Source organism: Thalia democratica, chromosome 3, assembly GCF_965202585.1.
Source record: "Thalia democratica chromosome 3, ktThaDemo2.hap1.1, whole genome shotgun sequence".
Taxonomy (NCBI): domain Eukaryota; kingdom Metazoa; phylum Chordata; class Thaliacea; order Salpida; family Salpidae; genus Thalia; species Thalia democratica.
The window spans coordinates 27,833,097-27,842,414 of NC_139167.1; the positions used below are offsets into that span (position 1 = coordinate 27,833,097).

A 9,318-nucleotide genomic window follows, 5' to 3' on the forward strand; every position below is an offset into this window, starting at 1 on the left:
AGACCACGCCGGGACTCGAACCCGGGGTCTTCTGATTAGGAGTCAGACGCCTTATCTATTGGGCCACGCGGTCGGACGAGAAATTCTTATTTGTATAGTTAATATGGCAAATAATATAAAAAGCTAAAAATAATAATCAATAGTTTGTCTAATTAAAGAGATTTTTTTAATAACAACTTAAAACGTACAACAAAATGAACTGATGTTAACTTAATCTAAAAATTAAAGAGTTTGTTTAACAAAAATAACAGTAATATAACATGTTTTTTCATTGGCAGGCCTGTTTTGAAACCGAGTGTATTGTGACGTCACAAAATTAGCGCTCAGCTATTTATCCTAATAATATCCAGATTTTAAACTGTCACGTCCGTTTCGATGTTTCATGCTTTACTTATTTATATATTTTTTTTACTCTGTTGGGTTAAATCAAGCGAGTTTGCTAGTTAAAGTATTTTTTAGTAAGTTGTAATTATATTGTTTAGTTTTTGTGTTACTGATAATAATTTTAAATTAGAACCAGTTTTGCAATGTAATTATATAGACTATTGAAATTTAAAATATTTACACACTAAAAATTTAGAGTTGAGTTAAAACTATAACTGATTGATTGAAAATAATGTTTTTAAAAGTGTAAATAATTACCTAATAAAATTACACAAAATGATTGACCGAAATTTAGAAAAAAAAAATTATTAGCTAAATATGTTAGAGTGTATCATTTTTTAGATATAAACATTGTTTTTGTCCTTAATCTTTTCAGACGAAATCGGTTTTAACCTGTATTAAAGGTGTTAAATACAATTCTCTTTTTATTAAATAATGTTTACGTAGTATTAAAACTTCTTGGGTCTCTCTTAGTAACTATCTGCTAAAATATTTGGTAATATTTTAACTTTTTGTAATATTTTTTTTGAATGTAGTAAAGTTTATTTTTTAAGGCAAATTAAAGTTTTGTATGCTTAATTTTTCAAAACTTTGTTTTAGCAAAAAGAGACCTTAATTTTTTTTTTTTAATTTGAAACTGTTATTAATTAAAGATACTGAAATTACTCAAGCATGTAATTTTAACACAAATTAAACCAATCCTTATAAGTTTTATGGTCTGTTTTTATAGCAACTTATTAGCATTTCGGCAATCCTGCTAAAGCTTTAGTTAATTAGAATCTGTTAAGCTATTTTAATGTCTAAATTATATTTATGATTTCATACGTAAGTTACTTTAACTGTATTTAGCTTTTTGTATTAGTATATTGTTTGTTGGACAACAAAAAAGCTGCTGAAATGTTTGATTTCGGTACCTAGTGTAGGACAAAACCTCTTTGAGTTATTGAGTCATATCAGAAAGATTGCTATTAAATTTCTTGTTAAAAAAGTTAAAAAAAACTCTTTAATGGGATTTTAAGTACAAAATGGCCTATTTAGTTTTTTTATTTTGTTTTTTCTACTATATGAAAAGAACTCAGTAAAATTATTGTATGTACCTACATTGTGTTTTGTTTGGGTAAGAGAGAATCAATTATATTTTTAAATATATATTAGATATCTACAAAAACAAAGTAAGTTTTATGTGCCATGCCAGATTATTTGAGTACCTTTTGTAGTAGTTATTTGAGAGATGAAATATCTTAAAGATTTTGTTCTACTAGGTCTTCACTTTAAGTTATGTTCTTAGTAAAAATTTATAAATAGTTTATAATCTCTGCCTAGAAATTTAAAAAATAATATATTTTTTTAGTAAGAATATAAAATAAAAACATTTTAAAACAAAAAGACAATGCAACTTATAAATGTTTATTTTCTCATCATATTTTTTTTGATTCTTTGGTTTAAATTCCAGTAAAAATCACTATAAATAATATAGATACATAAATTTATAATTATAATACGTATTAGACTTATATCTAAATATTCTTTATAATTCACTTTGATATATTTTTCTCATCATTTTTTTTTTTATTCTTTGATTTAAACTCCAGTAAAAATCACTGTAAAAAATATAGATACATAAATTTATAATTATAATATGTTTAGACTTATTTCTAAATATTGTTTATAATTCATTTTGATATATTTTGAAACTGCTAAAAGCTAAGATTGGTTTAAAATTTCAGAACAATCTAATTATTTCAGACTAGTTCAATTTTTTTAAAGTTAATTTTAAAACTCAAGAAAATTTTAAATTATTTAAATTTTTTTGACATAACTCAGTTTAGTTGTACAGCTTTAAAATTATTAATTTAATTCTTAAAATTTTTTTTCTTATGTTTGATGACAACTAATTTGTTTATAATACTACTTTTTGTATTATTTCATATAACACATTTTTCATCATTTTTAAAGTCTTAATGCTCTATTTCTGAATATTTTGATTTATACAAGCTAGTGTAATTTAACTAGGAAAAACTTTTCACTTATAGAGCATCAACCATTAAAGTGTTAATTATTAACATTTAATTTATAATACCTATTGAACTAATTTAAAACGTCTGAATTAACTTAAAGTTTATTTAAATGCTCATCATAAGTAAGTTTTATTTGACATAAATAGTTTAAAAAGATTTATAGTATAATTATAGTTAATTATAGTTATAGCTACAATTATTTTGTTTTATTAATTTATTATCTGTAATATACAATGTGTTTAGAGTATATGTATATCAAGGAGCTGTTGATGGGTAATAAATGTGTTGTTCAAAAACTCAAACTAAATTGTTTTTTAGAGGTTATTTCAAATTCAAATAATTAAGTAAAATAAGCTAACTATATAGCTTAAGATTGGTAAAAATGTTGTATACCTAAGCTAATAAGTTCAACTTTTTCTTATGTTACTTTATAAGCAAAAGTAGTTTTAAGATGTTTGTAGTTTAGTACTTAATAACTTTAAGTTTTCCATCAAATTTGTACAATTTAGTTTATAGTTTTTTAAAATGAGTATTAAGTTCAATAATTGTACATTAAAATAGAAAAATATAAGTTAGTTAGTATTTATTCATTATTTTTTTATTCTTTGGTTTTAAGAAAACAAATAGAGAGATCTCAATTACTGGAGATGAAATAATGAAAAAATTAATTTTGTTTTAATATATTTATTTTTTTTTTACGTTTGTTGTAATATTGAAAAATGCTTTTTGTATAATATTTGTAGCTTGACAAACTATAAGTAACTAAATTATAACTCTGTTTACTTAATGTTATTTATCATACAAAAATATCATTTAGTTTTTTTTTAACTTGATATTTTCTTTAACATAGTTTTTAACCTTAAACTTAACTCTAAACTAAAAATAGACTAAAAAAATACTGTAAAACATCTTGGAAAAATTCTAAAAACCTTGAAAATTTTTATCAAAAACTAGTGGCCACCCTGTTTGAAAAAGTCATCAATTATGAAAATTTTTTAAACCTATATGTATGAACTAGTGACAGGATTGCCACTTTATATGGAAACCTGGAAGAAACCTAGAAAATTCTGGAACTTGACAATTTAGGCAAAAATAACCTGGAAAAACCTGGAATTTGAGAAATTTTAAAAAACCCTGGAATTTTGATTAAAAACAATTAAAAAACCTGGAAAGACCTTGAATCTTAACAATTTTACATGTTCAGTAGTAAAATTTCAATTTGACTCAAAATATCTATCAAATAAATAAATAAAATTTGTCATCATCAAAAATTTTTTATTAGAAAACAACTTTAAAGTAGCTTTACAATATCTTTTCAGTGTTTTTATACTTTTTATCACTGTTTCTTACCTTTGACTTAACTTTAAACTAAAAATATATCCATAAATGTGTACTTTTAAAAACCTGGAAGAAATTTGGAAACCTGAAAAAATTTTTGAAAAAACAAAAGGCACCCCTGTAGTGATCTACCGGATTCGGCCATTCTTTGCTTGGATTTGAATCTTGCTAGATCCTAACTTTCAAGAAATACTGAATTACTCCGGATATTAGCTGAGATTTAGTCGGAGTTAGTTTGGAAAGACTTTGTTTTCTGTGGTTAGCTTCGTTTAGTTTTATATACTTATATTATTGCGTTTTTAATATTTAAAATATATGATATTAGTCAAGCGAAACAAACTAATAAAAGGTTAGTGAATTCAATCATCCGTATAAATTACATACATCCATTTAAGTAAAAATACCTAATTGTTAATTTAAAGTTTCTTGAAGATTATATTCTTCTACTGACTCATTAAATTATTTCTGTTTATAAACTTATAATGTTTTTCTAATCTGAAACATATATTTAAATTTAAGTACTTAAAAATTCGTTACAATTTTAATTTAATTAATTTTCTTTTGTTAATATGTTAAACAACGTAAAAACTCTACAAATACAGCTCAGCTCATTTGATTTTTGGTTACTATAAGTTTAAGAGGCACCAATTGTTCAATGATTTCTTTAATATTATTATTTTACAAAACAAACTTGTTTTTAGCCCTGGTTTAGATTAAAAATAGTTAATAGTAGTATAAAAATTTTTGTGAAAATCAAAATTTTTGTTAAAATACTGCTGCTTATTAAGTTATAGTAACCTCATACTTTAAATACTTTGTTCTATATATATATATATATAAACATTATACATATAAAGTGTTTTTTTATGATAATCTTCATATTAAAAAAGAATGGCAGCCACAAACTCAGTAAACTAAGTACACTCACCATAACTCTCATTTCTTTTAACTTGTAAAAACATTTTTGAAACTCAGGACACCAATGCCTAGTTAAACATTTTTTATAAAAAGCTCTTGGTAGTTTTAAAAAAAATTAAAACTTTACAATTTTTTCAGATATTAATTGAGAATGAAATCCACCAGTAATAATACTTTATTATTACTTATTTTGTTTTACGTGACCAACCTTATTAAAAAACTTGATTTTAAAAGCTAGGTTAATTTTATTTTATATCTGTTGTTATCGCTTTTTACATTTTGACAAATTGTCACAACATAAGTTTGAAAAACATAAATTTATAAGAATTTATATTTTACATTTATTTTTTTTTTAAATAAATAAGGTGAAAGTTTGTAAAAAAGGGGAATACTTTCTAGGATATTAAAAAATGAGGATAAATCTGGCTAGTTTTAGGTTACAAGATTTTAGTCTTTCAAGACAGTTTAAAAACTTTAGAAGCAACAGTATTTTAAGTGTATGCTGTATCTACTGTTGTTTTTATTTTTTATGAAGGGTGGCCAAATAACTTGGATACCTTAAATTTAGGAATCAGGTTAAAAATTCTGCAAAAAAAATATAGACAATAGAATTTTCTTAAACTTTAAAAAAGATTCTTTTTTTTTAATTAACATTTATCTATTGAAACTACGTTAAACTTAAAACATTTAGGATTTGGATCCGAATCTGACCTGATTATAATTTAAAAAACAGATCCGAATCTGGCCGGATCTTAAATGTTTGATTTAGTAGATCACTAGTTAAGCAGACAGTTTCAAATTCTCATTATAAAACATGTTCCTGGAAACAGTAAAACATGAGTAAGATACTATTAAAAATTAAAGTTATATTGTGTAAATACTCAAAGTATGTTATAGATACAATTGGCGCGTCATGTAGTCGTGTCGTAGAGATAGCCTCAGTTTTTTCAGTCCATAATTTTTTTATATAAAGTCTTTCAGTAAATTTTAGCTTCAAATTAAGACAGGTTTAACTTTAGTCAAAGAGTTAACCCATGTAATTAGTTAATTCTTAGGTAAAAAATACATTTAAAGTGTACAATTTATTATTATTATTTTACTTTAGTTAGATTTAGGGGCAAAAAGTAATCATGTTATATGTAAAGCGATTAACATTAACTTATTTAATTCATATTATGATGCATTTAAATAGTTTTTGTTAAAGAACTTCACTAGTCGTATTGTTTCTTAAAAAGCTATTCATTTAAAGTTTATTACAACACTGTGGCTTACCAAGGATTGCTCAATTAAATAAATTGACTTATTTGAAATTAAATATTGAATTAGCTTAATAATTTTAACTTTTTAGTAAAAGAGGTCACCTGTTTAAAGTAATTTAAAGTGTTTTGTATTTAAAATTTTATTTTAACATGACTATAATTATGTAAAAGTACAAAATATTAATTATATATAAAAACTTCCTTGTTACATATTAATTTTTATGGTTGTACAGACTTTATTACAATTTACTATCAATATAGTGTTAAAAATAACACAAGAACTGTTTTGAACTTATAAAAAAAGTTTTAAACCTTGAAATTATCATGAAAAGATGTATACCTTTAGAAACACAAACTTTATATGATCCTATGAAAAAATTACTTTTAGTTTGTATTTATTTGCTGAAATTTAAAAAAGAAAAATTTTCATTTTTCCGTGTGGAGAACTGTAAAGAACAGTTGACAGATATTGTATTTAAAATTCTTCTCAAATAAGCAAAGTATTGTATTTTAAACTAAAAAATACCATTTAGTTAAACAACCAATGCTATACATTTGATGTTATAAAACTAAAAGTAAATATGCATTAAAATTTAAGTTATTGTTTAAATTTAGATAACTAATTATCTTATCAATATTTTATTGTTTAAACTTTTCAGGCCAAATTATCACCCACAGAGCTTCAAATAATTCAGGCTGTATTATTTCGTTTATAGTTGCACAAGCGTACAAAATTGTACAAGGGGACAAGATTGAATAAATGTACAGTATCGCTTGAAAATACTTTTGCAGGGTAAAATTTTTTTTTCTAATTTTATTTATTATTATTTTTCTAAATTTATATTTTTTAATTTACTATCACTGTTACCCCTAATCCTTACCCACTGTCGGTAGTTTTTTTTTCTTTTGTTTTTATTATAATTTTTATTAATAATTTTCTAATTTATATATTTACTATCACTTTAACCCCTAAACCTTACCCTCGCTCAGTAACTTTTTTTTTAATTACTAGTTTTCTTTAGTTAATACTTTTTTCTAGCTTTTTTTTTTTGTATTTTTTTACTCTTGTGCTAAAATGTAACTTGTGTAAACTGACCCTTGGTGCAAAAATTTTCTTCGTGCAATGTTGTCTTTGTGCAATTTAGACCCGTTTCCAAATTATTTGGCTAAAAATCAATAACACAATTCAATGTTTACAGCTATATTGTTTTATGAATATTTTTTTAACCAACTATTTTAATTTTTATGAAATAAAATGATAAAGTTGGTAATAAATGAAGAAACTAAGCTAAAATTTCAATTTTTGAATAATGGATGTTTGTTATTTTTATTTAATATTTAGTAACATGGCAATTTATTTATTATAAAAGAGATTTAAACAGATTTTATGAATACTATTATAAACATAAAAATGGATCGAAACATGTTTTGTAAAAACAAAGTTAGTAAGAGTGAGTCTTCAGCAGTAAAAAATACAACTGCGAAAAACTTTTACTTATCACAAAAAAAGCACTTTATTAATGGTATTAATAATAAATTTCTTTAAAAGATATTTGTTCTATTACAACTTTGTGGCTTACAAAGAATTGCTCAATTATATAACTGTTTTTTTTTTAATTAAATAATAAATTAGCTTTAAAAATTTTATTTAGTAAAAACTCTCAACTTTTTAAATATATTTAAAGTTTTTTTAGCATAACTATAATTTTGTAAAGATACAAAATAACAATTATGTTTAAAAACTTCATTAATATGTGTTAATTATTATAGTTGTATAGACTTAAATATAGTCTTAAAAATTACACAAGAATTGTTTCGAACCTATAACAAAAAGGTGTTACATCTTAAAATTTTCATGAAAAGATGTATACCTTTAGAAACACTAATTCAATATGACTCTTATAGAAAAATTATTTTTATTTTGCAATTATTTATGGAAACTTAAAAAAACATTTTTTATATTTTAGTGTAGAGGACTGTAATTAACAATCAATGTTCAATTTCCTTCAATATTCTTCTGAAATAACCTGAGAATTGTATTTCAAACTAAAAAACTACTTAACTATGTGGAATGAATGTTGTTCATTTGATTTTATAAAACTAATTAATTTGTTTAATCTTTTAAGGCAAAATTATTATTATCCACGTAGCTTCAAATAATTCAGGCTATATTAGATGGCTACAAACCAATTACATTTTTTTTTATATTATGTGATAATGTTTACAGCTTTTTAGTTTTATGGATGTTTTTTAAACTAGCTATTTTAATTTTTATAAAATAAATTAATATAATTGTTAATAAATGAAAAAACTAAGCTAAAGTTTCAATTTTTTTGGCATCATATGAAGCTTGATATTTTATTTACTATTTAGTAACATTGCTATTACTTAAATAAAATAATTACTTTAACAGAATTTATAAAAACTTTTAAAACATAAAAATGGACCCAAACATGTTTTGTACAAACAAAGTTAGTAAAAATGAGTCTTCAGCAGTAAAAAATATAACTGCAAAAAAGGTTTTCTTATCAGAAAAGTTTGGTTATATAAAAAATCAATTAAAAAACCTGTCTCATTGGGCAAGGAATTGGAATGATAAAAATGTTTGTATACTATCACCTTCTCAAAGGTTTTCTCAAATTAAAAGAGAACTTGAAGATTTGACCAATTTTATTGAGTCTAGCTCTAAAGAATATGAAAGAATACAGATCAGAGAAGAAATTAAAGATATTACTAAAAGTGTTGAAAAAGATAAGAGAGAAATAGCAACTCTCACTATAAATGTTGAAGAAAAAACAAAACTTATTTCTCACCTCAAAACAAAGTTGGATTTCCTCGAAGAAGATTCCAGCAGTGAGGACAGTAGTTCAGATAAGGGTGATAGTAGTAGTGATGACTATAGTGAACATACTGAATACATTAGTGATGGAGACAACGATGATGATGATCATAAGAGTCACGAAAGTAGTAGTGACGAAAGTAGTGGTGATGATAACAATGGTGGCAATAATGATGAAGACACTGAATATAGTGATCATGAAAGTAGTAACATTGATGAAAATGATAATAAGGATAGTGTTGGAAGTAGCAGTACATGCAAAGATGGTTACAGTGATAACAGCAGTAAAGATAAAATTACTGAATCCAACGTTTCAGAAGATTATTACACAGGTGGTAGTGATGATAATGATGAAAGTACAGAATACAGTATTGATGGTAGCAGTAATGATGAAGGTGGTTTTTATAAGGATACTGTTGGGAATAGTACACAAGATGAAGGTATGAGTGAACATGTAAACAATGTTGAAGATGATAATGTTAATTCTTATAACCATAATGAAAGTTATGACAATGATTTCTTAATTGATTTTCCTTTAGCTTTAGGCTGTAGCGATAATAAA

At 23.7% G+C, this 9,318-nt stretch overlaps 1 non-coding gene across 1 annotated transcript; it reads right to left on the minus strand.

The window, feature by feature from the left end:
• Trnar-ccu (transfer RNA arginine (anticodon CCU)) lies at nt 1-73 on the minus strand. The gene has a single exon. It is a non-coding gene; the product is annotated as a tRNA-Arg (tRNA).
• Between the last annotated feature and the right edge of the window lie 9,245 nt (nt 74-9,318).